General features: G+C 42.9%; 1 protein-coding gene across 2 annotated transcripts in view; it reads right to left on the reverse strand.

The window, feature by feature from the left end:
* The window catches only part of MAF (MAF bZIP transcription factor), a 184754-nt gene that overhangs the window by 114450 nt on the left and 45723 nt on the right, over positions 1 to 24581 (reverse strand). The window contains exon 3 of one of the 2 annotated variants that reach the window (XM_058813285.1): positions 8025 to 9143. The exons of the other annotated variant lie outside the window; for it this stretch is intronic. The gene's annotated coding sequence lies outside the window, so the exon portion shown is untranslated. Of the gene's footprint in view, positions 1 to 8024; positions 9144 to 24581 lie in introns of those variants that run through there. 2 annotated transcript variants of the gene reach the window in all.

Raw genomic sequence — 24581 nt, forward strand, 5'->3', positions numbered from 1 at the left:
ATTTTAAAATACGGTTAGGAAAAAAATTGGCCCTTTTAAGACTCCCCTGAATACAACAAGAATACAAGAACCCCAAGTAACACAGAGCCAGCTCTGGAGATGGACCTGGAGACCAGAGATGGACACTGGAGCCTTCAGATCTCAGCCAGATGGGATTTCTCACTGTCCAAGTTTCCATAGTGTTAAGATCTGACAAATTACTTTGACTTGTTGTGACTACAGCCATACCTGAGACTCAGATGAAATTTGGGTTCACATTTTTACAAATCTGAAAATGTGGATTCTTTTTTTCTTGAGTCATATGTTTTTAAATGACTGTCTAAGATTCACAGAAAAGTCAGTGCAGGATAACTCCCCTGAATAAGTTAAAGCCTCTCCTGACCTCACTACTAAAGTATTTGAGGCACTAAATGAAACAAGGCATAAGTGAAAAAAGAAGAAAAAAGGTTCTGTGGACATGCTACAGCATCTCTTTATCTTCACAGCCTGGAGAGGGTGGAGCACAATTAGCTCATCTGTGAGAAATTTGGACAGGCAAGAAGCTTCAATCAGTACAACATTCAGCTCCAGACCAGGATCCTGCTGTCCCATGCATGGCAGGTTAGAAAGCATCAGCTGAGCAGGGAGCTCATTGATGGAGGGGGATGTGGGGGCCAGAGGAGTGAGTGGCACCCACAGGGAATAAGGGCACAAGGAGAACAGATGCCAATAGATGCCCTGGTGGTGATCAGGTTCAAATCTCCCAGTGCAACCTCAGCATTGATGACTTCCTGAACAAGGAGCAGGTAGCAAAGGGAACTGTCACACCTGCAATGACTCATTCTTCTTTCCCTATGTTCCTATCAGAGGGAAAATATAGAGAGCCACACAGATTTTGCACAAGGCCAAGTTTTAGCTGCCTGCAAGTCTCTCCAAGTTACACTGCCCCTGAATGACTCCCTCGCCCTCTGCTAGAATGGGGTGAAGCTTTCAGCTTTGGTATAGGTTTATGGCAAGCCTTGGGATGCATTCTCACCCAAAATGGGTTGTTTGAGGAATGGAAGCAGAAAGAGATATTCCCGGGCAGTTGGATGTGAGAGTATTTCAATATCCGCTCATCCAAGCTTTAATCTCTAAATTGCAAAAACATTAACATTATTGATTGATCAGACATCAATCCAACAGGAAATTTAATTAAATTAAAATGTGTCACTGAGCAGTCCTCACACTGTCACGTATAAATCTTTGGAAATAAGTAGACAAAGACAGAAGCGATTGATACCATGTTCCCAGCTCAATTTATCCCCCACCATTTTATTTTCCCACTGATCCCAAATTTGGTCATCTGCAGGGTGTCCATTTGATGCACTCCAGCACCAGAGTCCTCCATATCCACTGCATGTGGGTATTTACAGGATGAGCTAGGATTGTGTTGCCAGCTGGATGAGCTAGGCAACACAATCCAGAGGCAACACAATTCTACATGAGCTAGGCAACCAGAGCTCAGATGAGCTAGGACTGAACAGGCTCAAACCAGATGGCTCTGGGGAAACAGCCTTATTTCAAGGCACTGTTATGGGGCTCCCCTTAACTCAGCACTGCTCCTCCTTGTAGCAGATTTGTCCCCATAGGCAGGAGGGTCCCAGAAAAAGGCTGAGAGGTCCCTTACATCAAATCCTTTATTCCTGGGCTGAGCACTTTGCAGCACCCAGCAGTGCCAGAGTCCCCACCAGAGCACAGACGTTTCAGCAAGGTGCTGAAATGGATGATTAAGAAACAACTCTGTACCACAACTTCCTTGGAGTACTATAAATCATTGCAGCTGACTGAATAACATAAAAAGAGATTAAGAAATATTTTCTCCAATTCATTTCTGAACAGCAGTGGGTTTGGTTTGCTGTCACTTATGACAGGATGATATTTACTGTAATTTATTATTACCATTGCTGCCGCTCCAGCAGCCACTGGCTATTCATAAGGAAGTTTGAGAAGCTGGGAAGTTCATAGAGTTGGTGGGTTTTTTTGCTAAAGTGTTTTTTTCTACCTGACAGGGTGTTGTTTTTTCCCCAACATCTGTTATTCTCCTTCCCAAGTGCCAGTGTCCTGAGGGGAAACCAAGGGGCCGCACGTGACTGCGCTCACGCACTGGGGGACAGGGAAGAGCAGAAGGGAAGGAGTCAGCAAACGGTGCTGGGTGAGATGGCTTTGCTTTCAATGCAGCATGGGGAAGGAAGGAAGGGAAATCCAAATCAGTATTTACAGACAGAAAAATCCAGCACGAAGCATTTTGCAGAAAGAAGTCAAAAAAACATTTGGTTACCCAGGTGAGTGGTACCCACCACGCTCACCATGGAGTGTACAGACTCCTGTAGATTCTCTGTCTCTCTGTCTGTCCGGCACCAAGCTGCATGTGAGTGCTGCTGCCTTCAGAAACCCCTTGAATTATTTCAGGGTTTGCTCCCTCTAATCTTACCAAATCCAAACTCCAATTCCATTTCTTGAGAGCCGTCCTCAAAACAAATACTGAGGTAATACCAATTGGCTTGTGACTAGATGTGAAAATAGAGCTGTCTCAGCATGGAGTCCCACAGACAGGGCACAGATTTTTGCTGTCTCCACCTCCCACTTGCAGCACAAGTACAATTTTCATGCCTCTGTCAGAAGTGCCAACCTGGGGAAGTTGCAATGAACAAGCAACAAGAGGAGCGATGAATTAACTTGACAACAGCAATTGCTGCTGATAAATCTCTTAAGAATTTGATGCATAAATGTTTGCTTCTCTGTGGTCCATGATAGGGGTGGCAGTTTTTGGGGTCTCCAGCAGCACATGGTGTGTGTTTCTGCTCAGATGCATATCTGCTTTGCAAAGGAAAATCCCCACAGCACAGAACAGACAAAGTGAGCTTAGCTGCATGGGGAAATGGATCTGGAACTGCATTTAGAGGCAGTGATTTATATATAAATTATAAAGTGTGTCAATTCCCGACACCCATTTATATGGAGTTTGTCAGACCCAGCTCTGGAACGTGTATTGCCTGCAGAAACCATACAGAAAACCTAAGAGGCTGCTGTAAACCCTGGCGTGTGAAAGGCCCCAAACCAGGATTTAATGGATTAGTAAGGCTGAAAAGGACCATCACAGTCATCTGGTTTTGCTTCCTATGTAACACAGCTGAAGAACTTCACCCACTCATTTCAGCATCAAAGTCATAACTTCTGCTGAAGCTATTGCATAGCTTCAGAAAGACACTCACTCTTGATTTAGAGACTGAAAGCAATGCTCAATCCACCACATTCCTAAGCCAAATGTTCCAGCCATTAACTACTCTGGCTATTAAAAAGGCACACTTTCTGGGCAATATTATCTAGCACCAGCTTCATACAGTCAGATCCTGCTCCATCCTTCCTCACTGTATTAAAGAGCAGGTAATGGTCAGGTTTAAGTTGTGTGCACTGTCCTATGAATCACTGCATGTTTCTCAGACAGTCTTGGAAAAACACCACCTGAGAGGATTTATGAATGCACAAATAATTGACAATATCATTTGCAAAAGAATAACCAGAAAAATCCCCTCTCCTCTGATAAAAACTTCTGCACATTTTTGTGTGTATATCTGTGTTTCATTTTGCTTTTAATCTGATGAGTCTGAGATGATATGGACAAAGAGATACAGGTAAATATGTGTCACACAGATCTCTCCCCCAGAACATTAGTAGAGGCATAATTCTGTGTATCAAAGCACAGTCTGTGTCACATCCAGCACAGACACTGAACAATGTCCCTTTAGAAAGGGCAGAGGGTGAGAGTAGCTTTATGACACTATTGATTTATTCTGTGCCTGCAGTTAAAAACTATACCCAGACAGACAATAAAAATAACTGCTCTAACCATATAACAGCTTCCTGCTACTAAAATGGATTTTACACTTAAAGGCATGGAGGGCTTTTCTTTTTTTCCTTAAGTCTCAATTATGACTTGTTCTGAATAAATGGAAATGAGAAATTGTCAGAACTGGTTTAATTCTGATGTTGTGCTTTTTTTTTCTTCTTGCCTCTGTGTTTAAAAAGGCCAGGATTGTTTTCCCATTGTAAAGTTGTGTTGTAAGTGCACTAGTAGGCACGGTAACCTGGTGTTAATCAGACCAGATAATTTGGTTCACAACTTCTACATGAAGAAATGGGCAATGGTACTTTGGAATGGATGTATCATAAGAAAGAAAATTTATTATGGTCTGTGTGGTCAGCAGGATGAGCTAGGATTGAGGTTGTGACCTTAGATTTGAATGATAAAATAATATCTGGAGCAGCAGAATCATATCCTAGAATACCTATTTTCATCCGAAGGACTCCATAGCTTTGCACACTGAGATCTGGGCAAGCTGCAAGTGTTTTGCTACACAATACTGGTGTCTTAAGCAGGTTCCTAACAGGCTTCTACTGTAATTAGCCAGTTTCCATGATAATAGAGATGGAAACTTAAAAATGGAAGCCCTGGACTGTGTGGACATGAATGGATCAATGAAATGTTTTAAGACCATATAAGCCTCCCCTGAGGTCTTTATCAAGATCCTTGAAGCTGCTGAAAGAAATGAAGATGGCAGGACAATGGGTCTGTGAGGTGGCACCAGAGGCAGCTGGAGAGGTCCTGTCCCTCTGTTAGGACAGTTTTGGCTAGAAATGAAATGATTCTGACCAGGGGAATAATTGATCTGAAACCTGGGCTTTTTTATAGTCAGCAGGGCCAGTTCTCTAGTCCAGTTTATCAGTTCACAAACAGAACCCATAGGCACAAAACACAGGCAGTGAGGTGACACAAATGAAAGCCCAGAACAGAAGGGAAAATCCCAAACTGTGTGAAAGACAGTGTGAGACAGGATGAGGTGGTCAGGTAGAGCAAGGAGAGATGTGCACCACAGCCTGTTTCTCTGCAGAATGGAGATGAGCAGCCTGGGTGCATGAGGTCAGACAATATAAGGAAGAGAACATTGGGCTGGAAAAAAAATGCTCAGAAAGGGAAAAAGAAAATGAGGAGGAATCTGCTATTCAAGTGTCATTCCCTTTCCAAAGGTTTTATGATTTGGGAGATACTGCCTGAATGACACATAATGTGAGATATTGTAATGTGATCTCTTGTCCCTCGAGATGCTCTCAGAAATTAGATTATTACATGAGCATGGCTTTTATAGAAGTGAGCAAACATTGTAATAAATGAACTCAAAGAGTGAGAAAATCAAGATTAGACTCTTCACATTTGGCTGGGGGATTTTTTCCACTTACTTATGCTCTGTGATAAAGCTTAGATACATTAATTAACTTGCTTTAAAATTGACTGATTGAATATGTTTGGAAGATACCTTTTTGTTTCAATCTGTAAAACATACAAATAGGAATGTTTACACAGAAATGACCCTGTGGAAATTGTATACTTCCACCCTAAAGACAGAAGACTTTTTCACATGTCCTTTTGGTGGTTCTGGCATTGGAAACTTCATTTCTTGTAGTGGGGTTCATTGTCTGCTGAAACCCTTATGGGACATGACACTGAAAACAGGAGTGTGATTTCTCTGATTTTCAGATAATGGTCAACAGAAAACATCTAAGATGGAAGTTAAAATTTTCCTTTCAGCTACAGGTCCATTGTTAATCTTCACTGGATCTTCAACTCCTCTGGACAAGCCAGGATCTGGCCCTTAAGTGCTTACACACAGCTCCTCCCTCACCCGGGATTTGTCACACAATTTCAAGAGCACAATTTCCCGATGAATCACTCCTCTCTGCTCCTTACACCTCACCTTTATTTTTATTACTTTTTGGGAGCATGATTGTTTTACAACCTTTCAATCATCAGCCTCTTCTGAGGGTTCCAAATGTTGAAGCAGTTTCAAACCCACGTGGTTTGAGCACTCAGCTCTCAGAGCTGTTTTTCCACACTGTGCTGTGGGACCCCTGTGCAAAGACATCAGGGATGGCTCCCAAATCCCACCTGCATGGATGGCTGCTCTCCAGCTCCCTCCATGTCTGCAGGGCTCAAAAGCAGCTCACACAGGACTTTAAATGGAGGTTCATAGGCCATTGAAGAGGGTTGCACCAGAGCTTTTTCAGCCCATGGTGAAATCTTCACCCTCTGGCTGGGATGCTTAACTGGGAGAAGAATTTCTCTCTGAAAGTCCCAACAATCTCTGCAATGTTGGAAAAAAAATCTTTATGGGGGAGTGATCCCTTCTGGTGCTTTTCAAAGCCTGCTCTTCAGAGTAGCAGATATATTTATATTGGAGGTGGGTTGCTAAGTACAGCAACTACTCCACAGGAGCCAGGCACAACAAACCAGCTCCTCAGGTCTGATGCTGTGCTTGAGTGTGGATGGCTCCACAGCTCAATAAGTGTGACAAAACATGAATCCTGAGTAGGGAATTATTTAAGGTAGCTGTGGCATCTGAGGGTTTGTGCAGTGAAGATGCCTTGCAGGAGCTGGTCTCTCCCTGAAGTAATGAATAGACTGATGAGTTTTATCAGGGAAGGGAACCATTCTTGATATCTGCTGGTACAGGTCAGAACACTGGGTATGTCTTTGGTGACATAATAGATAATGAGTCATGGAATAATGAGTCATGGCCTAATCAAAGGGGAAAAGGCCATGTCTTACCTGGTGTGGCCCCATATTGTGGATTTACTATGTTTACACAATGTGAGCACTCCAAAAACTTGTGTCAGGACCAAATCCTAGAACTTGTCTGGTGCTGGGATTTTATACTACATTTAGGAGCTTGTTTCAGCACAGCTTTCTGGGGGATGAAGCAAATGCATTCTGTCTCATCCATTCCTCCTAAAACAGCAGTGAAAGAGAAGCAGATATGTTTCATCTTCCTTCACTTCCAGCTGAAATTTTCATTTGGGAAAGAAACAGGCTGAACAGAAAAAATAGGAGATAAAGCTGAGAGATCTGAGTGGCTGTGACTGTTTGTAACTTAGTGAGCTGGTCTTTGAGAAGCACTCTGTCCACTAGCTGGATGCCAATTGCCAAGAGATGCTATCAGTTGATTAAAACACAGCCTGCCAGCTTCCTGCTTGATAAAACTAAGTACAATCTGATTGGGAATTCTCAAATCCATTACAGAATGGCTAGTCCATCACTTAAATCAGCATACACCATTTCCCCATGAATCATCAGCATACTGGGGTAATATATTTGCAGCAGCTAAACCCTGACAAAAACACTGACAGTTTGTCAGAAAGGTCCCTGAGCTCCGGATCCTGGGGGTGGGAAATGGCAGGACCGTGAGGGTTTCCTGTTGTTCCCTGCTCAGCTGGGTGAAGGTCATTTCCTCTCCTCTCTCATGCAGAAGAAGCTGACACTCAACCTTTGAAGGTGTGTTCTGTGAGCTCCCAGAAGCAGCAGCCAGCCCATGCAAGGAGCCCTCTCCTGCAGGGCCATGCTGGCAAGGGTCACTCCCCAAAGAGGAGGGCTGGTCAATACATTTGTCTCCTGGCAGGTAAATAAGTTAATCCCAGGGAAAAAAAAAAAAAAAAAAGAAGAAAAGAAAACCATCATGAACTATTACAAATCAGTGTTACACTTTATTTCTTCTGCATGCTGTAATACAGAAAAAAACAAAAATAAAACAAAGCCACCAAAAACCCAAATCCAGGGTGCAGAGCCACGCCAGCATTCCTGCAGAGGAAGGAAGTGGCATGTTGCCAACCCATTAAAGATAATCCACTAGCGGGTTGGAGTGTTTAAAAAAAGCCTCTTTTGTTGGCTTTTTGGAGGGTTTTATATCTGCTGAGTTGGAGGTGGGTGCCCAACCCCAGGTACACAACAGTGTTTGGACATCAGCTGCAATGTATCCTTGATCATCCCAATGTGATAGATGGAAGGGTTATTCAAGGAATTGCTGTGGGACCCTTGCTAGCTAAATAACAACCCTGAAATACCAGAGGAACAAGTCAATCCCAGTAAAGCCATAAAATCTTTATTCCTTAACAGAAATAAGACCTTAAGAGGGGAGCAAACTGATGCAAAATCTGAAGAAAGTGAACAAATGCAATAAAATTTGGAGGCCATTTATTACTTATCAGGTAAACAGCAGATTATGATGAAATAATGAAGCCAGAAAGATAAGTCCTAATCACAGAAATTCTCAGATAATGCCTTGAGAGGTGCTGTTATCCTCCAACTCCACCACTTCTCATCCATGTCCTTTTGCATTCTATCTCCATGTCCCTCCCTTGATTCTCCTTCCACTTCTTTTTTTTTTTTTTGTGTTATAATTAAACATTTTAAGATCTACTTGTGAAATGGATGGATAATACAACACTTCCTTGTAAAATGTCAATACATTATCTGGTGTAAAGTCAGTGTAACTCCATCTCTGGTCTCAATACATTTTATTTACAACAAAATGCATAAGCAGAAGACAAATTTCTACTGTTTGCACAGTTTCAAAAACATAAATTAAAACAATAAGGAGTTGTTTGAGCTCTCCTTTAAATTGCTGGGAGTCAGGGATGTCTCTCCAGAGCTGACAGTGACTTGGAATAGGTGAAGTAAAGCAGAGATTCACAGGCACAGTTTCCTCATTTAAATTAACACAAAGTGAGAGGACAAAGAGGCTCCCAAAATTCTGTCCTTGTGGTTCAAATTTGAATATATGTTTTTAAAGCTGGCCAAGCAACTGAAATTAAACCTCATGTAATTAAGTTCCAGTAATTTGAGCAGAAAGTAGTCCTGGGAAAGTTAGGAGGCTGGAAACACTATGGTGAAGAAGATACATTGGATTTTTTGTGCCATTCCTATCACATCAGAAGTCCATAAAGAGGAAATTTAGGGTAAGCGAAGAGTTTTCAGTCTCTGGTGTTCAGACCCCAAAGGTCCATGGACCAAACCACACAAGCAGCTGGTTGGGTGGTGTGTTCCCACCTGAAGTTTTCAGTGCTCTTCAAGTTTTCTGTACAGGACCGTGACCCTGCCCCAAAGTGTCCATCCTCAGGGTGCTGCTGCCTTCTTCTCAAACTCACGTGGCTTTGCTCTCTGCTCCTTACACCCACCAGCAGTCCTGGCTTACCTCCTGCTGCTGCAGAAACTTTTGGCCTCCTCATGGTGCAGATCTATAAGCAGTGTGATCTCCTCTGCATCCAGGCATCAGCACTCCGGCTCTTCTGGGAGACTAAGGTTGGAAATTGGAAAAGGGATCACAAAAAGTGATAAAACTAGAAGTAAAAAAAGATCAGCAGCAAGGAGGAACAGTTACAGAAGACTGGGCAGTTACTAAATAAAAAGGAAAATGAGCCAGGAGAAGCTTTGGTGGAAGAAAGAGAAGTAGTGGTTCAAGAGCTGCCAGCCACCAGCAAAAAGGGTGCCACAGAGAGCAGATGACCCTCCCTAAAGCACAAGCCCCACTCCAGGCTGGTGTTGGAGCTCTGGGAAGTTTGACATCCTTCCTCTTGCAAAGCAGGGTGACAGACACCCTGAAGGACTTTGTGGTGGTGTGGCTGTCCCTTGGATCAGAGCAGTGTCCCACCAAGCCCTGGCTTGCTTTTGGAGAGAGCTCCCCACTGGCTCTCCTCTGGAAGGAATATGTGAGCACTGAAGCTGTTCTGCAGCCAGACCAGTGCCCAACAAATGGAGACAGCCAGGAGATTACTGCAAAACCATCCCAAAGGGAGACGCAAGTGTAAACAGAGCTGAAGCATAACCCAAGAGAAACAAGGCTACTGTTAGTTGCCTTAAATTCACTCAATATATCTGGGGGTAAACTGTTGGGGATTTAGAACATAAAAACGTTGAAAGAAAGGGTTTTTTTGTAACATGCTGCTATTTTAGGTCATATTGAACCTTCAACATTTGCACACACTTCACCTAACATCAGTGTGATCTGTACTTAACAAACACAGTGTGCCCAGTGATGACTGAATTACTCAGGAGGAACTGCAATTGATAAGACAATGATTTATGGACCTATTGTTTTCTAGGTTCTTGTAAATAATCCTAATTGGTGTTAATCATCCACCCTCTGCTTTGTGTTATCACCAGGCAAAGTACACTTCCTAAAGAAGCTATTTAGGGCCGTAATCCTTCTGAAAGGCAAGACAGCTATTGACTTCCACAGGACCTGCACTGAGGTGCTCAACCAGGGAAAACAACTCTGGAATATGAGCAAAACATATCACACAGTCTTTCCATGCTTTCACTGAAATTTTCCAATAAACTCCCTGTAAATTCAGCATGTCCCAGTGGGCTTCATGCAGTGGCTCTCCAGCCTTTCTCTCCAGCTCAGAAATGCACACAGAGGTTCATTTGCTGATGTTTCTTTACTGCCAGTGTGCAGCTCCTGCCTGCACGATCTGGCTGTGTCGAACCTGACAAAGGCTGCTTTGGAAGGGCAGACACCTGCACCAGGTGGACCTGGTGTTTTTCTGTCTCTGATTTTGTTGTTGTGCCTGAAAAAGTGCTTTGATCTTTTGGTGCTCCATTGTTTGTCACTCCATGCCCTCGTCACAAGGGAGCTGTGGCACTTGAGACCCCCTTCCCTGCTGGTTTTGGGTGTAAGGTTTGGTGGGCTCAGTTCTAGCATACAGATCGGCTTGCTTGACTTTAACAGGTCTGCACTTTAAATAACACTTAAATAGCATTCTAGAGGGTGCAGTCACACACTGCTTGCTTATGGAAACTACAAGGAAACCAGACAGCTTTTCAATTTGTGTATCAAAGAGAAGGAGATTTACACATAAAAGGGTGAATTATTTTGATTTGTAGTTTTCAAGCCACTATACATTCTCCAACATAAGTGCTCCCTTGTCTCTGCTTTCTGATAGTTCATATCAGGTTCAGTGGCCTAGATTCTCAAAAGTGGTAATTCTGGAGGCCAATATTCCTCAGTGCCAACACAAGGTGCCTTAAAGAGACCAGATATTGTTAAGATGCTCTATATCTTTGGCAAATAGGGCCATTTTAGCACCTCTCAAACTTGACACCCTAAAGTGACAGTGTGAACAATCCTCAGGGGTGGGTTGGCCTGAGGAATAAAGCTTTCCCCCACCACACCATCCCTTCCACTGACACTGGTCCTCACAATATCATACCCCCACCACCATTAAAGATGCCTGCAGAGTCAACACCACCAGTTCTTTTTGACATTCTCAACCACCAAACATCCTAAATAACCTGCAAAAAGAGCTCGTTTCCTCAGCTATTTCATCCTTTAAGTAGCTGTAAGAGAAAAGTCTTCTAAGGCATGAGGCTAGATAGCCAAAATCTAGCTATATGGTATTTGAGGGAGAGGAGGGGAGAAACCCTATCCCATTATCTGCATTATCCTGTTACCCTTGGATGTCTTCCATGTACTTGGAAAAGCAATGCCCCATTCTTGAGGCTTCACATTGCAGCCACTGCCTTTTTGGCAGAAGAAGGGTGGATGTGGCTCCCTTCAAAGTCAATCAATGTCACATCTTTAATCAATCTAGAAGGTCACCACTGCACTTCCATCAAAAAAAGTTGGGTACAATTCTCGCTGAGTCCTGATTGTTTGTGGGGAACTCAGGTTGCAGTGGGTGTTAGAAAAAGTCTTTTCTGGCCCTTACCTCAGCACATCTTCTATTCCTAGGCTCTTTGTAAGAGTTTAAGATCAAATGAGAATTGTACCCAGGACTCTGAGATACAATGGTGCAGGAGGATGTGCAGTGAAACCTCAAAACACACCAAAGTCTCTTAGCTTTGTGCTTCTTTATGGCTGTGAACACATCCAGCTTTGCTGGGAGGTTCAGAAAGCTTAGGGAGCTTTTGTGTGAAGGCAGGTCACATTTTGAGCAAGCTTACAATGATTCTGAGTTTCACATTACAATCACCCATGAAATGCTGTTGTGCATCTGGGATGTCTGTGAGTGGTCACAAAACAGAAATCTGTTGTGTTTCAGGGAGCTGTGACTAGGAGGGAGGACCATGGCAAGGCACATGTCAAAAACACTCAAACCTGAAGTCAGGACCCCTTTACAAACACACCCATCAATTCAAAACACTGAATCTGTTAAGCCAGAAAATTCTTCCTCCAAGCTGGAGTAATTTCATTTCCATCCTGGTACAATTGGAGCAGGATCCAAAGCCCAGTAAAGTCAAGGGTAGAATTTCCATTGATTTCTGAGGAGCCTGGATCAGATCCTAGATCACATTGTCACTGCAGCAAAACCCAGCCGTGTTGCAGTGCACCCACCTGCTCTCCAAAGTCTCAGCTCTGGCCGTTCCAATCCATTGCAGGTACAATCTAGGTCATTCCAGCATTTACTTGGTGCAAGGCTAAATAAATACTGTTGTTGTATCAAAATCAGCAATACTGCTCCTAGTAAATTAGGCTAACTAATGCACACCTTTTATTTGGAAAATTTGTCTCCTTAAGTCAAAACCAAGTGTCAAAATCTCTAATCTATCAATCAGTCTGGTGCCCTCCTGCACCAGTTGTGAACTAGGGCTGGATAAAGCCATACAGGAAAAGTGAATGAAGACCTTGCAATGTTTTTTTAATGAGGTACTTAGGCTTCTTTTACAATAATTCAACAAAATCTGGCTAGGTAAGAGATCAACAGCTTTTATGTACACAAGAAAGAAAGAAGGAAAGAAGGAAAGTAAAAAGGAAGGCAGGCAAGAAGGAGGAAGGAAGAAAGGAGGAGAGGAGCAACCTCTGTTTCATTTATTAATACTTCATAATGACAAGTCACAAAAACACAAAAACCTTCTGTAACCTTTGCCTGTTCTCAACAAAATCACCCACCTCCAGACATTGCTGAAATTACTTTCTTAGGCAGCTCTGTAATGTAAATTGTTCTGCACACTAAGAAATTATTTCAAAAATAAGATGCAGAGATTTTTTCCTTGTGTGCAAATCAAATCAGAGAGGAATTTCTGGGAAGAACAAATAATCTTCTGCAGCCCATACTAGAATAGGTGCCCTAAACAAACCTCCAGAAGCAGCATAATGAGGCAATGATTTATGGTGTGCTATGCAAGCCTCACTGCTGTGAGTGTGTTGTAAGAACCAGAGAAAGGGAGAGGCAGTAATCATGCAGCCTCCTCCTCCTCCTCCTCCTCGTGTGTTTCTGGATATTACCTGCTCAGGATATGAGACAGGGCTGCAGCCTCCCTGAGCTGCAGGATTGGCAAATGATCTTTGTGCTGCAACATCTCATCTCGTATTTACGGCACCATCTCCCACTGCCTAAAAAAAAATATTTAAAAATCTGCATATGGATATTCTGAAAGTTTGCACAAATATAAAATGCCATTCGTGTTGGATGTGTTATTGTTTGGTGTGTTTCAAAAAGGATTTTCAGGAATGTTGCCAGCCATCAGCAGGTAGAATCCTGGATATTTCAGATTGAAGGGTAAAATTTTCCTTGGCTGCAAAAGGGGCAGCATTTTACCTGTGAATTAGGGACTAAATCCAGGCAATGAATTCTGCCCACAGAAATATTTGTAAGAAATCTTGGTCTTGACTAGACTCAATTAAATGAAGAGCAGAAATATGCAGTGTAACCAGCATTGCACCAATCAATACAAATCAACATGAACCTGACCCTGTATATGTTGTATTTGCAATTAGTTGGGCTTTTTTTACAATTTAAAATTCATTTGGGTTCTTGTACTGACTGACAGGTTGCTTGCACTTATGCCCATATTCCTCAAAATTTCTCCAATTTAAAATACAAAAAAAAAAATCCCCACAACTAAGAATTAATCTTCAAATGTCTCTGGTAAGTTATTTATCGTAAATAAACATGGAAAAGATTACCTGCAGACTACTCGTGCTCAGCTTCCCCCCTAGCTCCCCCCCGCCCCAAAAGGCTAAATCAGTGAAATAAATTAATTGTTATGAATTATTCAGCTCTACCTGTGGCAATGAAAAATAGCAAGAGCATTAGGATTCTTCTTTGTGTACTAAGCCTCTAATTTATAGAGAATGCGTATTAATAAAACACCGGATATTCATCAATATTCAAGTCACTGGCTGCCTGACTATTTAATCTAAAATTACCAGCCAGCTCAAAACTCTTACTAGTTAATCATGTAATCTAAGCCATTCTGATATTGATGGTTAACATTAATTGCCCAAATGCCAATTATAAAAACCTCTCCTACATCTTCCCTTTGCCTGGCAGAGAACCTTTGACACGTTTAACTTTTCAAACAAGCTGGAGTAGGTCAGCTCATCCAGCCTGTTCTCCAGCCCAAAATGTTTGTTTACTTCATTCTCATGAAAGGGATATTGTCTCCTGTTGTGGTTTTGCTTTTGAACATAAACAGTAAAAATTGTGCTTCATTATAAGCATCTTTGATACGTTCCCCTCCTGCTGCAGATGTTCTGCAGGTGGAGACGGTAACCAGCTGGATTTTGTTGCCTGCACAGATTGTGTCATCCTTTACAATGGAAACAAAAGTGTTCAGATCAGGAAGGCCAAAACAGTCTCATCTGCCAGCCACGTACTCTACAAAAAGCCACCAACCACAGACTTCCTCCCCCAAACCTGACTTCACGCTCCAAAGGGGATGGCTGGCAAAGAGCAGTGACACCTTCAGACATTGCCAACTTCTGCTGCATGACCTGCTCTGCACAAATCAAGGTGAAATGTAAGAAATGGGGGGGAAATTCTCATGTGATAAAAGTTAGCCAAAGTTTAGTATCAACCCCCCAAATTTATCATACCAGTAAGAAGTGCTAATGAAGGGGATGGGAGTGGCATCTTCCTAAAGCAATGTACCTGAGCCAGTCTTGGTACTTAGCATCTGAAATCTTTTTCTATTCTTCTTTTTTCTTTTTATTAACTTAATCAAATTAAAATTAAAAGAAAAAAGAAAACAGAAAAAAAAAAAAAAAAAAAAAAAAAAAAAAACCAAAACCCCACAAGTAAACAGAAATCTTTCAGTTATTCTAACCAAAAAGTTAGGATCCTGGAAGTTAACTGCAAATCAGCAAACCTGCAAAGAACTCAGTATAGCAGAAACTTCAAGCTACAAGTATATAGAGTCATGTAAGTGCTACTGTATAATTAAAAAAATATATTTTAAAAACAACACTCTTACCCCTTTCAACTGACACCCTTGGGTCATTTAAACTGAAATTTAAGTATCACAGAAAAATTTTGCAAAAAATGGGAATTTTTTTTTGAGTAAAGAATAGTTTTCTCTGTAATACAGTCATACTCTAGATTGAGAGAAATTGCTTGCATTTTATGATTTTGCCCCTCTGGAATCCAGAGGGGTAAAATATTGGTTAGCTGCCAAGAAGCTAACCAATTGGTTAACTACCAAGAAGTTAACCAGCGCATGTTCCCATGGAGTGAGGGCTGCTGAGCACTGCCTGGTCAGATAAGACACACGGCGTTGCTTTGACTACTCCGGAGCAAAATCCCCCTCCTGGCCTTGGGGTTATGTAAGGGACCCCAGCCCCCATCTGAGCCAATACGAACTTGAACCTGGCCGTGCGCAGAAGGCAAACACCAGCGTGCAATGGCAGCGCCTCCCAGCCCGTTTCAAAACCTGGTCAATATTTGCCGAGGACGTTTCGCAGCCCTCGCCGTGAGCTCCGAGAGGGAACAACGCGCTGACAGCCAGGAGGAGATGATGACTGCACGGTGAAACACGGCCTCACAACGAGCAAGGGCTAAATAAACTCTCAGCATACCTCGGTTATTCTTTGTGGCACAAAAAGTGGCTTGGGCCTTGTCTGAACTGGGCTTTTACCTAAGTTGGAAACCCATGTTTAAATTAAATTTAAAGACCATTCTTCTTAAAAGCACTTCTACAATGCTTTGGCTGGACAGTGTATTTTTCTAACCAATGTTTACATAGTTTGACCCATTTTCACTTCTTTGCTTTAGCTGAAACTATTAATTAAGCTATTTAAAAATTAAATTGAGTATATGCCTGCTTTGGACTGGATCTCAGGCTTCATTTAATTGTTGGTTCTTGTCCTGAGTTTGGCTGTGAGGGTGTGTGAATCTGTCTCCATTAGGAAATGAACACAAAATTACAAATATATTTCATACAGACTATGAGACTGAGTAAAATACTAAAGACATGCCCTGCTTTAATTGTTTTAATTGTTTGGGATATATCCGCGTGATATTGAAAAATTGCATCTGCAAGAAGCACAGTGACATGAGTCCAGAGTAGCTCACTGTGGAAAACTGTGCAGTTTTAAATGGCTGAGCTGGTATTAGAGACATAAACCAAAGTTCAATTTTTGTGAGAACAAAACCAGTCACACATCACATTTCTTGTGATTTATATGCCACAATCATGCTGGATTTTTGAGTGGAAAAGATGCCTAGAAATTAATGAAAAAGGGTCATCTCTATTTTTCTATTTGAAACTAAAATAATGCAGGTCTTTCCCTCATAGAGGGGCCAATGTGCAAACCGAAGTCTGATTTAGATTTTCCCATTGAATGGCTTCTCTGTACAGAAATCTCATGAAGACACACTGATTCTTTAAACTTCACTGTTGATGCTGAAATTATGCTGTGTGTCAAAATTACATCAAACAACTGCACCTTTTTCCACCAGAAAAATTTGATTATTTCACTCTCATTTACATTACATTTTTTCTCCACTATAATGCTGACTTGGTAATTCCCTTAGGTCTGGACACCTTCAAGTAGACTTTCTCAGTAGAAAGTAAGCTTTCATTATATTTAATAATTTTTTTTCCTCCTTGATTTGAATGTTATAATTGGGTTGGAGAGATATTTGTTGCTAACTTCATGTTTTGCCAGGCTCCATGAGCAGCATCTTTTAATTTCTCTCTTTTCAATGAACCTTTTGACTTGATAAAAGTGGCTCTAAGGTATTTTTACAAAAGAGGCCAACAGATCCAGTTCATTTTAAACCCTTCTCTTTAAAGTATCTAATTTCCTTACTATTTCTTAATAGAGGCACTATCCTGCAATGTCATAAAGAATGCTGCAGTTGACTTCAGTGGGACCAGGATCACTCTGTACTGTAATTAGTTCTATATTTCAAAATATTAGAGGTCATTTTCTTCCTTTTTTTTAATCTGAGAAAAGAAAACATTTGGAAAAAAAAGGCTTTCAAGTGTGACTGTCAGTAGAATACTAAAAATAAGTTGCAGGCATTCTAGTTGCTACAATTTATGTTTCTAATGAAATTTTCCTCTTCTCATTTACTGCAAATTTTTAATGTAAGCTTTTACAGTCATTGATTCAGTATCTTTAATCTTCCACCAATATTAGATAGAAATGGAACTAACTAGGGAAAATCTATCTGGTTTTAAAGCACAGTGTCTATAAAGTTGTTCAGTTCATACAAAACTGCTTTTTTTTCCCAGCGGGTTGGATAGGATAAAATTATATTTTGAAATACTGTTAATACTATTCTGAGATTAATATACTGGCAATTAATAATAAGTTTAAAATATTATGATGCCTCTGGAGAAATCAAAGGATTCAGTGTCAATCACCCTGACTACCAGCACTGGGCAAGATCCCATAGCGCCAAGTCCTGGTTCTTTTAATTGCATTCAGCAGCAAAAGCTTCTCCCTGAGACTGGTAGCAGGATTCAGCTCCAACCCAGACCAGGGAGGGAGCACATAATTTCCAGCTACTCATTTAGATGGGATCTGTCAGGGTTTGCATGAGCAAAGGCCTGGGAGCCAGTCTCACAGGGAGAAAATAGCTGAGCACCCACACCCCGGGTCACGGCCTCCCCGTCCTTCCCTGTGCCGAGGGCTTGCCGCAGGCTCTGCCAGCACCACGCTCCCTGTTTTGCAAAGAGGGCTGTGCTGCTTCACTGGGAGCTGTCAGGCTCCATCCCCCGCCCCAAGCTCCTCTTCCCAGCCCCATAAACACCCTGGAGCAGACACCCTTTGTCCACACAGTCTATTTATAAAACCCCACTTCCAACATGTTTCGGCTGGTGGAGGTCAGCTCCACGGCTCCAATTATGGCAGCCAAGCTGCGTAGCAGGAAGGTGCAGCACCCCAAGAAATGGTTCAGGGCCAGTAACAACTTGACCCCAAGCAGCCCCAGCAGAGCAGCATGTCTGACCATGCCCTTCGAGCGGGGCAAATACGTGCTTTTCCCTCATGACCATCGTGTCAGTGCTAAAAATATAAAATATTTCGACCCTGCAAAGAGTTCAAGTGTGCCTTATGGACAGTCCCTTTAAAATCCACAGATCTGTGAGGCAGAATGAAATCCCGCACCCACTGAAGCAAATGGAAAAACTCTCCTGCCCTGCAGGGTGCCAGGAGTTGCTTCCCAGGGCAGGAAAGTTAAGAACATGTGCAAGACTTTGGCAGGACAAGAGACCTATTTTTGGACACTGCTTATTCTAGGTATTTCTACCGTTCCCATTAACACTGTCCCAGAACACGTGGGAGTCATTCATGCACTTGCTAATCTTGAAATGAGAAATGAAGGTTGCCCAAATTCCCTGGATGAGGAACAGCAGCAGAGGCGGGTGTGTCTGCCTGGGGGTTGCTCCTGCACATGGAGTCTGGCTGGGACATGGGTACACCAAGCAGCCTCAGCAGCAGGGCATGGGGATCCAGGCCCTGGACATCTCTTCTGCCATAACTGCCCATGTATTGATCCTCCCCACACCCTCTGCACGGGCAGTAACAGATGAGCCCTGTCAAACACCTGACAGTGTCTCTGCAGCTGCCATGCATGGACAGGCACCTCCACATCCCTGTGGCAAAGCAGTGTTTTGCCTGCTCTGCTGCTGAGACCTGAGCTGTGTGCTCCCCGCTCCACTTCTCATCATGCACAGCTTCATGGCTGGGATGCACAGGAAGGTCCTGCCAGGGTACAACTGGTTAGTTCCCACATTCTCATGGCTTTATCCAGGAGCACATGCCAGTATCTGGACAGAAAGGTCTCTGCTGTTTCCAACAATGGGTTAAAGTGTTCCCTCTGCACTGGCCAGTGTGATCTGGAGTACCCTACATAGTCATGGCCATGGCTTGGCACAGAAAGCACCCCAGACAGGCACAGCCATCTTCACCACCTCCTCTGGGCACAAGGGAGACTTAGGGGCTACATGCACGTGCACGTGCATCTTTTCTCCTCCATCTCATCTATATCTGGCACAGGGAAGAAGTGTGATCTCCTGACAGTGTGAGAAAAAGTCTCTATTTATTCTGTCTGGAAGGGTGTTGTGTGCAGTGAGAGCATCTCAGCTCACGTGTGTGACAGGAGACATCATTTGGGGTGCTGACAGAGGAGCCCTGGTGCATCTCCCCGACCATGGGGGTTTACCTGCAGATCACAGCCAGCAGAAGGAGAAATTACTTCAAATCTACCCTGCCCTCTTCCAGCACCCTGATACTGTCCAGAAGAGCCAGTGCTGAGTTTCAGTGGGCTGGATGGAGGTGTGGGCACAGGCTCCCTTCTGCTGACTTGACTGAACCCCAGGGCCCCTCAGGGCTGGCGGTGATGGGGGCACTTCTGTCAGCACTCTGCGGAAAGAAGTTAATTGACATATGCTAACACACTGTTAAACATAACACTGTCGTGTTTAAAAATATACTAGCTGGTTGGATCAAATGCATTTTAAAACATGCCTGTTTTTTTTTTTTTTTTTGTGAAAAGGATAAGGTTTTGGTTAACATGTGCTAGTAAAAACATTTTTGAACATGGTTGAGATGCAGGAGATGTAAGAGCAAGAGCAAGTGTCCTTTGGCTGAGTATAGTCTGCAGGGAAAGTTAACTTAAAAAACAGGTTTTCCCTGATAATGTTAATTTGTTTACATTGTCCAGTTCACAGGATTTCAACATGAACATGCAGCAAAATGTCTGTGTGCAGCATAATACCCATGTAATCCATCCGCAGCATTTGTAAATTCAGCCCTCAGGCACCACCGCAATAAACACCATAATCGTGTAATACGATAATAACAACTCCCCAAAAGCATTACAACTCTTCCTGTCAATACAGGTATCTCTTTAATGACATGCTAAAACTGAAACCAGAATTAAAATCAAGATGTTGTTTTGTGTCTTTAGCTATAGTTGTAATATACATCCAGGGAGAGGTCTATTCCCTCCGACTGAAAGGAAGCCAGTTTCTGACTCTGTCCACTTTTCTTTCTGTAAATTGCTACTGCTGGAAAACACACAAACCACTCCTCTTTGCATGCTCTTCTGCTGCAGGCTGGTCCTCCAGCACTCTTCAGCCCAAGGATTCTACAAAACTAAAAGCTGCAATAGCTTTTTACTTCTAGTTTGAAGCCAGGATCCTCAGCCACACAATCACTTCCAGTGAAGCTCTTCACACCACCACAGGGCAGTGAGTGTGATTTTGGCTGGTGGATAAAATAGCAAGCGCAAGAGAACACTAAAAGACAAAAGACTTTCTTTCCATGCAAATGTACTGTGGGACAGCAAATGGAAAATGAAATAGCAAAATCTAGGTCAGTGAAAAGCTTATGGTATGAAGAAACAATAAGCAGAATTGCCTCTAAATATAACAAATACTTACTCAGGTTTTTACCAAAAGCATTGAGGGTTCTTTAACAATAATGCTGGGACCTGATTTGTAAATCTGCATGCTCAAATATCATGATGCAAAATAAAGTCAAGATTCAAAAATGAAACCATACACTAAATGCCTGGCAATGAAGGTACACAAATATATGCTGCGATTGTCCATCATTTGTGCCTGAGTCAGTGTAATTGTAGAGCTGTACAAGGGGTTCTCAGTCAGGCTTTGGGGACAAAGTGCAGACCTGAGACCCATCTCTGGGCTGAAATCACAGGGGCTACAGAGAATTTGCATTTATACTGCTCGGAGAGAACATTTCTGTTAGAATAAGTAAGGCTGTTTTGAGGTTTACATTGCATTTTACATGTAGGGTTTAAAGCACAGGAGAAATTAAAACAAAGATGTTTATGGAGATGAAAGGAACCTGCAGGGCATTTAAAAGCAAACCTGTCCTTACAGAGATACCCAGGCCAGGGTGTCCCCAGCTCCAAGCACTGCTGCCACATGTAATGGCAACCCCTGTGCTCAGGAATGGCTTGTCCTGGGACTCCAGGGATGGGCATTTCATCAGAGAGCTGGGGCCAAGATGACCCTGGTCATTTGAGCTTGGACTCCATGGTGTGAGAGGTCTTTTTCAACCTAAATTATTCTGGTATTCTGTGTGCTGCAGCCCAGTACCTTGGCTGGTAGATCTGTGAGATGTGGAATGGGAAGGAAGGCTGAGGCTGGAGCTTAGAGAAGGTTGAACACATTCTCTCAGCACTAGCTGCTACCAGAAAGAGAAAGAAGAAAAAAGAAAGGAAAAAGCTGAGGCTGAACACTTATTCCAGGCTCCTGCCCTTACCACACTGCATGAGAGATCAGAGGGCTGTCCTGCCTCTGCCCTGGGGCAAATGCTCCCGGTGAGAGGATCTGGTGAAAATTTGTAAAGTCCTCTGGCTATGTTATTCTCCAGAGGAGATGATATTATAAGATTTTTTAAAAGAGCAAGCAAGAAAAAAGCCTGCAAGCTTATGAACTTCCTTGATCTGAAGCTCCACAAATTCTTTCCATGGTTTTGGTACAGCACCTTATGTGCAGGGTGGAAGGGGAAGCTATTGAGTGTTGAATTACAGAGGGGAAAAACATCTCAAATTCCTTACTATTTATACTCACAACTTTCCCAAATCATTATACACAAATCTCTTAGCCTCAGCTGAACTGCTCATGGGTTACAGGGCCAAGAAAGAGGTGGAGCCTTCATGGCTCACTCTAAGCCTTTCAAAAGCTTGAAATTCCTAAAAAAAATTGAAAGCAATGAGTTACCATGCCAGGCAGAGAAAATTCAACCTCTACAGCGCCTCACAAGAACAGAATTAATATACTAGACAGTAGGAGGTTGCTTTCATAACAGGGAGCATAGGTTGCTTATTTGTGAGAAGTTTTCTGGGACTACCTTCATTGTTAAACTGAGGCTGACACTGGGTACAGAGAGACAGAAATTTGACAAAAGCATTGAGCGATTGGGGGTATTTGAGAAAGAAATCTATTCTGGTAGTCCAGACACTAGGCTGGGACTTGTTAAGTTGTGAACTTGTTAAATTCCGGCTCCACCAACGGCTTCCTGCATGACAAGAAACCAAGAGCCTATTTCTGCTGGTACAAATTCTCCTTGACTTTCAGAGACACCACAGCCTCCAAGTGGCAGCTCCTCTCCTCACCCATAAAGCTGTTTGAGGATCGGCTTCCCCTCCTGCACATGAACTTCACCAAACATCTCTGGGATGTATCAGCAAACCAGGGGGCAGAGAGGGGCTTTAACCTCACAGGACAGGTCCCGGTGCAAGCCCTGAGAGATTCATCTTTGCACAGTTCTTCTCCACCTCCTCACACAAGCCTGCCTTTGGGGTGGCTTATTTGACTTTTTAAAATTCCTTTTGACACTCCCACAACCAGTGGATGGAGGAGAAGTGGATGGTTTTCAGATTTTAGCTACCTTGTCATTATTTATTGTATTATTTGTTTTGCCAAAGTTTCATTAATTGTTCTTAGCCCAAACAGTGAATTAAATTAAGAACACCCATTTCTACTTTTGTTTCTGGACTATTTTCACTTAATGGCTTTCAAGTTTTAGCAATGCTCTTATTTTTGGATTTTCAAAATTGAACAGGGCAATAGAGACATTAAAGTAAGAAATATGCTAATTGGACTATATAATAAATGTAAAAGTTATGAGAACTCTCTAATCACATGAGATTTGGAGGCTCCCACCTCTACCCCAATTAAAAATCTCAGTCCTATATGATTTAGCAATGAGGCTCACCAATACTGTTCACAAATACCACGTGCAAGAGAGAAGTACCCCATGGGCTCCTTCAGAGGGACAAATGGCATCTTCCATGAGCAATTTTAAGGTCCTAAACTGCAACCATTTTACAAGAAGGACCCAGGAAACTCCACCAACAGAAACAGAGATGTGGTCTCCAGGACTGCATCTGGGTCCCTAGGAGGACACATGAGATCCTCAAGAGGATTGAAAGGAAACACGCCATGGAGTGATTCAGTAGGGCAATTTCTGTCCTCATATCTCTCTGAGGGAATTCCTGGAGGGTAATGCACAGGTCCTACAGTCCAAACTCTTCACAGACTATCTACTAACCAAAAAGTCTGCAGCCAAGAAGAGTGCTGATGGCCAGGGAGATAGCTGCTCTCCCACCTTTTCCACGCAGGAGGGATGGACCTGAGCTCACAGCTTTGCTGCCATGCACAAGGTGCCAATGGAGCCAGAGGGGTTCAATGAAGTGTGCAGCCATTGAACTCTGTTATGTTTATCCACACCCAAGTGCTTTTTAAACATGGACTGTTGAATTACCCAAAAAGCACCTTAGCCAACACGCTCTCAAATTTCCAACTGATAGCCCTTAAAAGTAGAGTTTTGTCCCTGTTAAACAAGCAACTATAACATTACAAGAGGTCTGAAGCCTTTTGTGCTGAGCTTCGACCTACAGCAGTATTTCCCTGCTAGAAAAAAGCAGGCTGGAGCTGGTGACATAACACCAAATATACAGATGGGACCACACTATAATTAGCAAGGGAATGTCATTCCTGCCATCTTTGCTTCGTTTGTAACTGTGCCTGTAAGCTCTGGGGAATGGTGTGCATTTCACACAGTCTGCACAAGAACGAGGATTGCCAACTGTCCCAGTTCTGGTGGGATACCCTTGGTCCTCTGACCCGGGGCTTGCAGAGATGCCAGGAGTGCTGCTGGAGAGCGCTGCCCCTCACCAGGCCACTGCCATGACCCTGCTCCCAGGGCAGAGGGGAGGGATTTCTCTGCATGGAACCAACAGCTCAGCTCCCTCTGAAACACCTCATGCTCCCATCCAGAGGAGCACTGCCCATTGCTCCTTGACAGGCTCCTTCACATGGACCCAAGAATATCCTTTTGCCCATCACCAAACCAAATGAGCAGCCTGGGCCTAACAAGAGAAGCCAATAACTCTGTTCCTCTCCACACTCAGCCTGCTCCCAGGAGGGAGAGAATTTATTCAGAGCAAATATGGGGATTTTCACTGGAGCTGTGCTTTTCAGCATCTAACCACTATTTTTAAATCTCTCTATTTGTTCCAGTAAAACACCAAATCAATGTTTAAGGTTTTACTGCTTGCTTTAAACATTCTCAATAATGTCAAGTCCAGTTGTCTTTTGAACACTTTGTCATCCTCTGCAGGCACTTAGCTGAAAAACTTACTGTTGGCTTTGCTCTGTCTGTGCAATCAGATGAATTTGTTTGGTTTTTCACAGGCTGCACAAAGTGGTGAAACGAGCCAGGGGAGCAAACAAATCCATAACGTAACATGTTGCTTGTCTTACGTACAAAATTCAACTCAGCTTACTTGAGGAGGCCAATTCATCCTACTGAGTCCAAAGGAACCTTGCCTCTGAAGGTCTCAAAGCACGTTAGAAACATTAAGTTGTAAAGATTTTTAACCTTAGGGATTTTAAAAAGAACAGACCCCTGTGATCATCTCATCAGAGTCTTCTTCGTGACGCATAAATAATTTCCCTGTGTATTTGTTGCACAAACGCTGAATTTTGAGATAAAGTAGAGCACATTTTTCTGGTCAGGACTTTG

Source organism: Ammospiza caudacuta, chromosome 13, assembly GCF_027887145.1.
Source record: "Ammospiza caudacuta isolate bAmmCau1 chromosome 13, bAmmCau1.pri, whole genome shotgun sequence".
NCBI lineage: Eukaryota > Metazoa > Chordata > Aves > Passeriformes > Passerellidae > Ammospiza > Ammospiza caudacuta.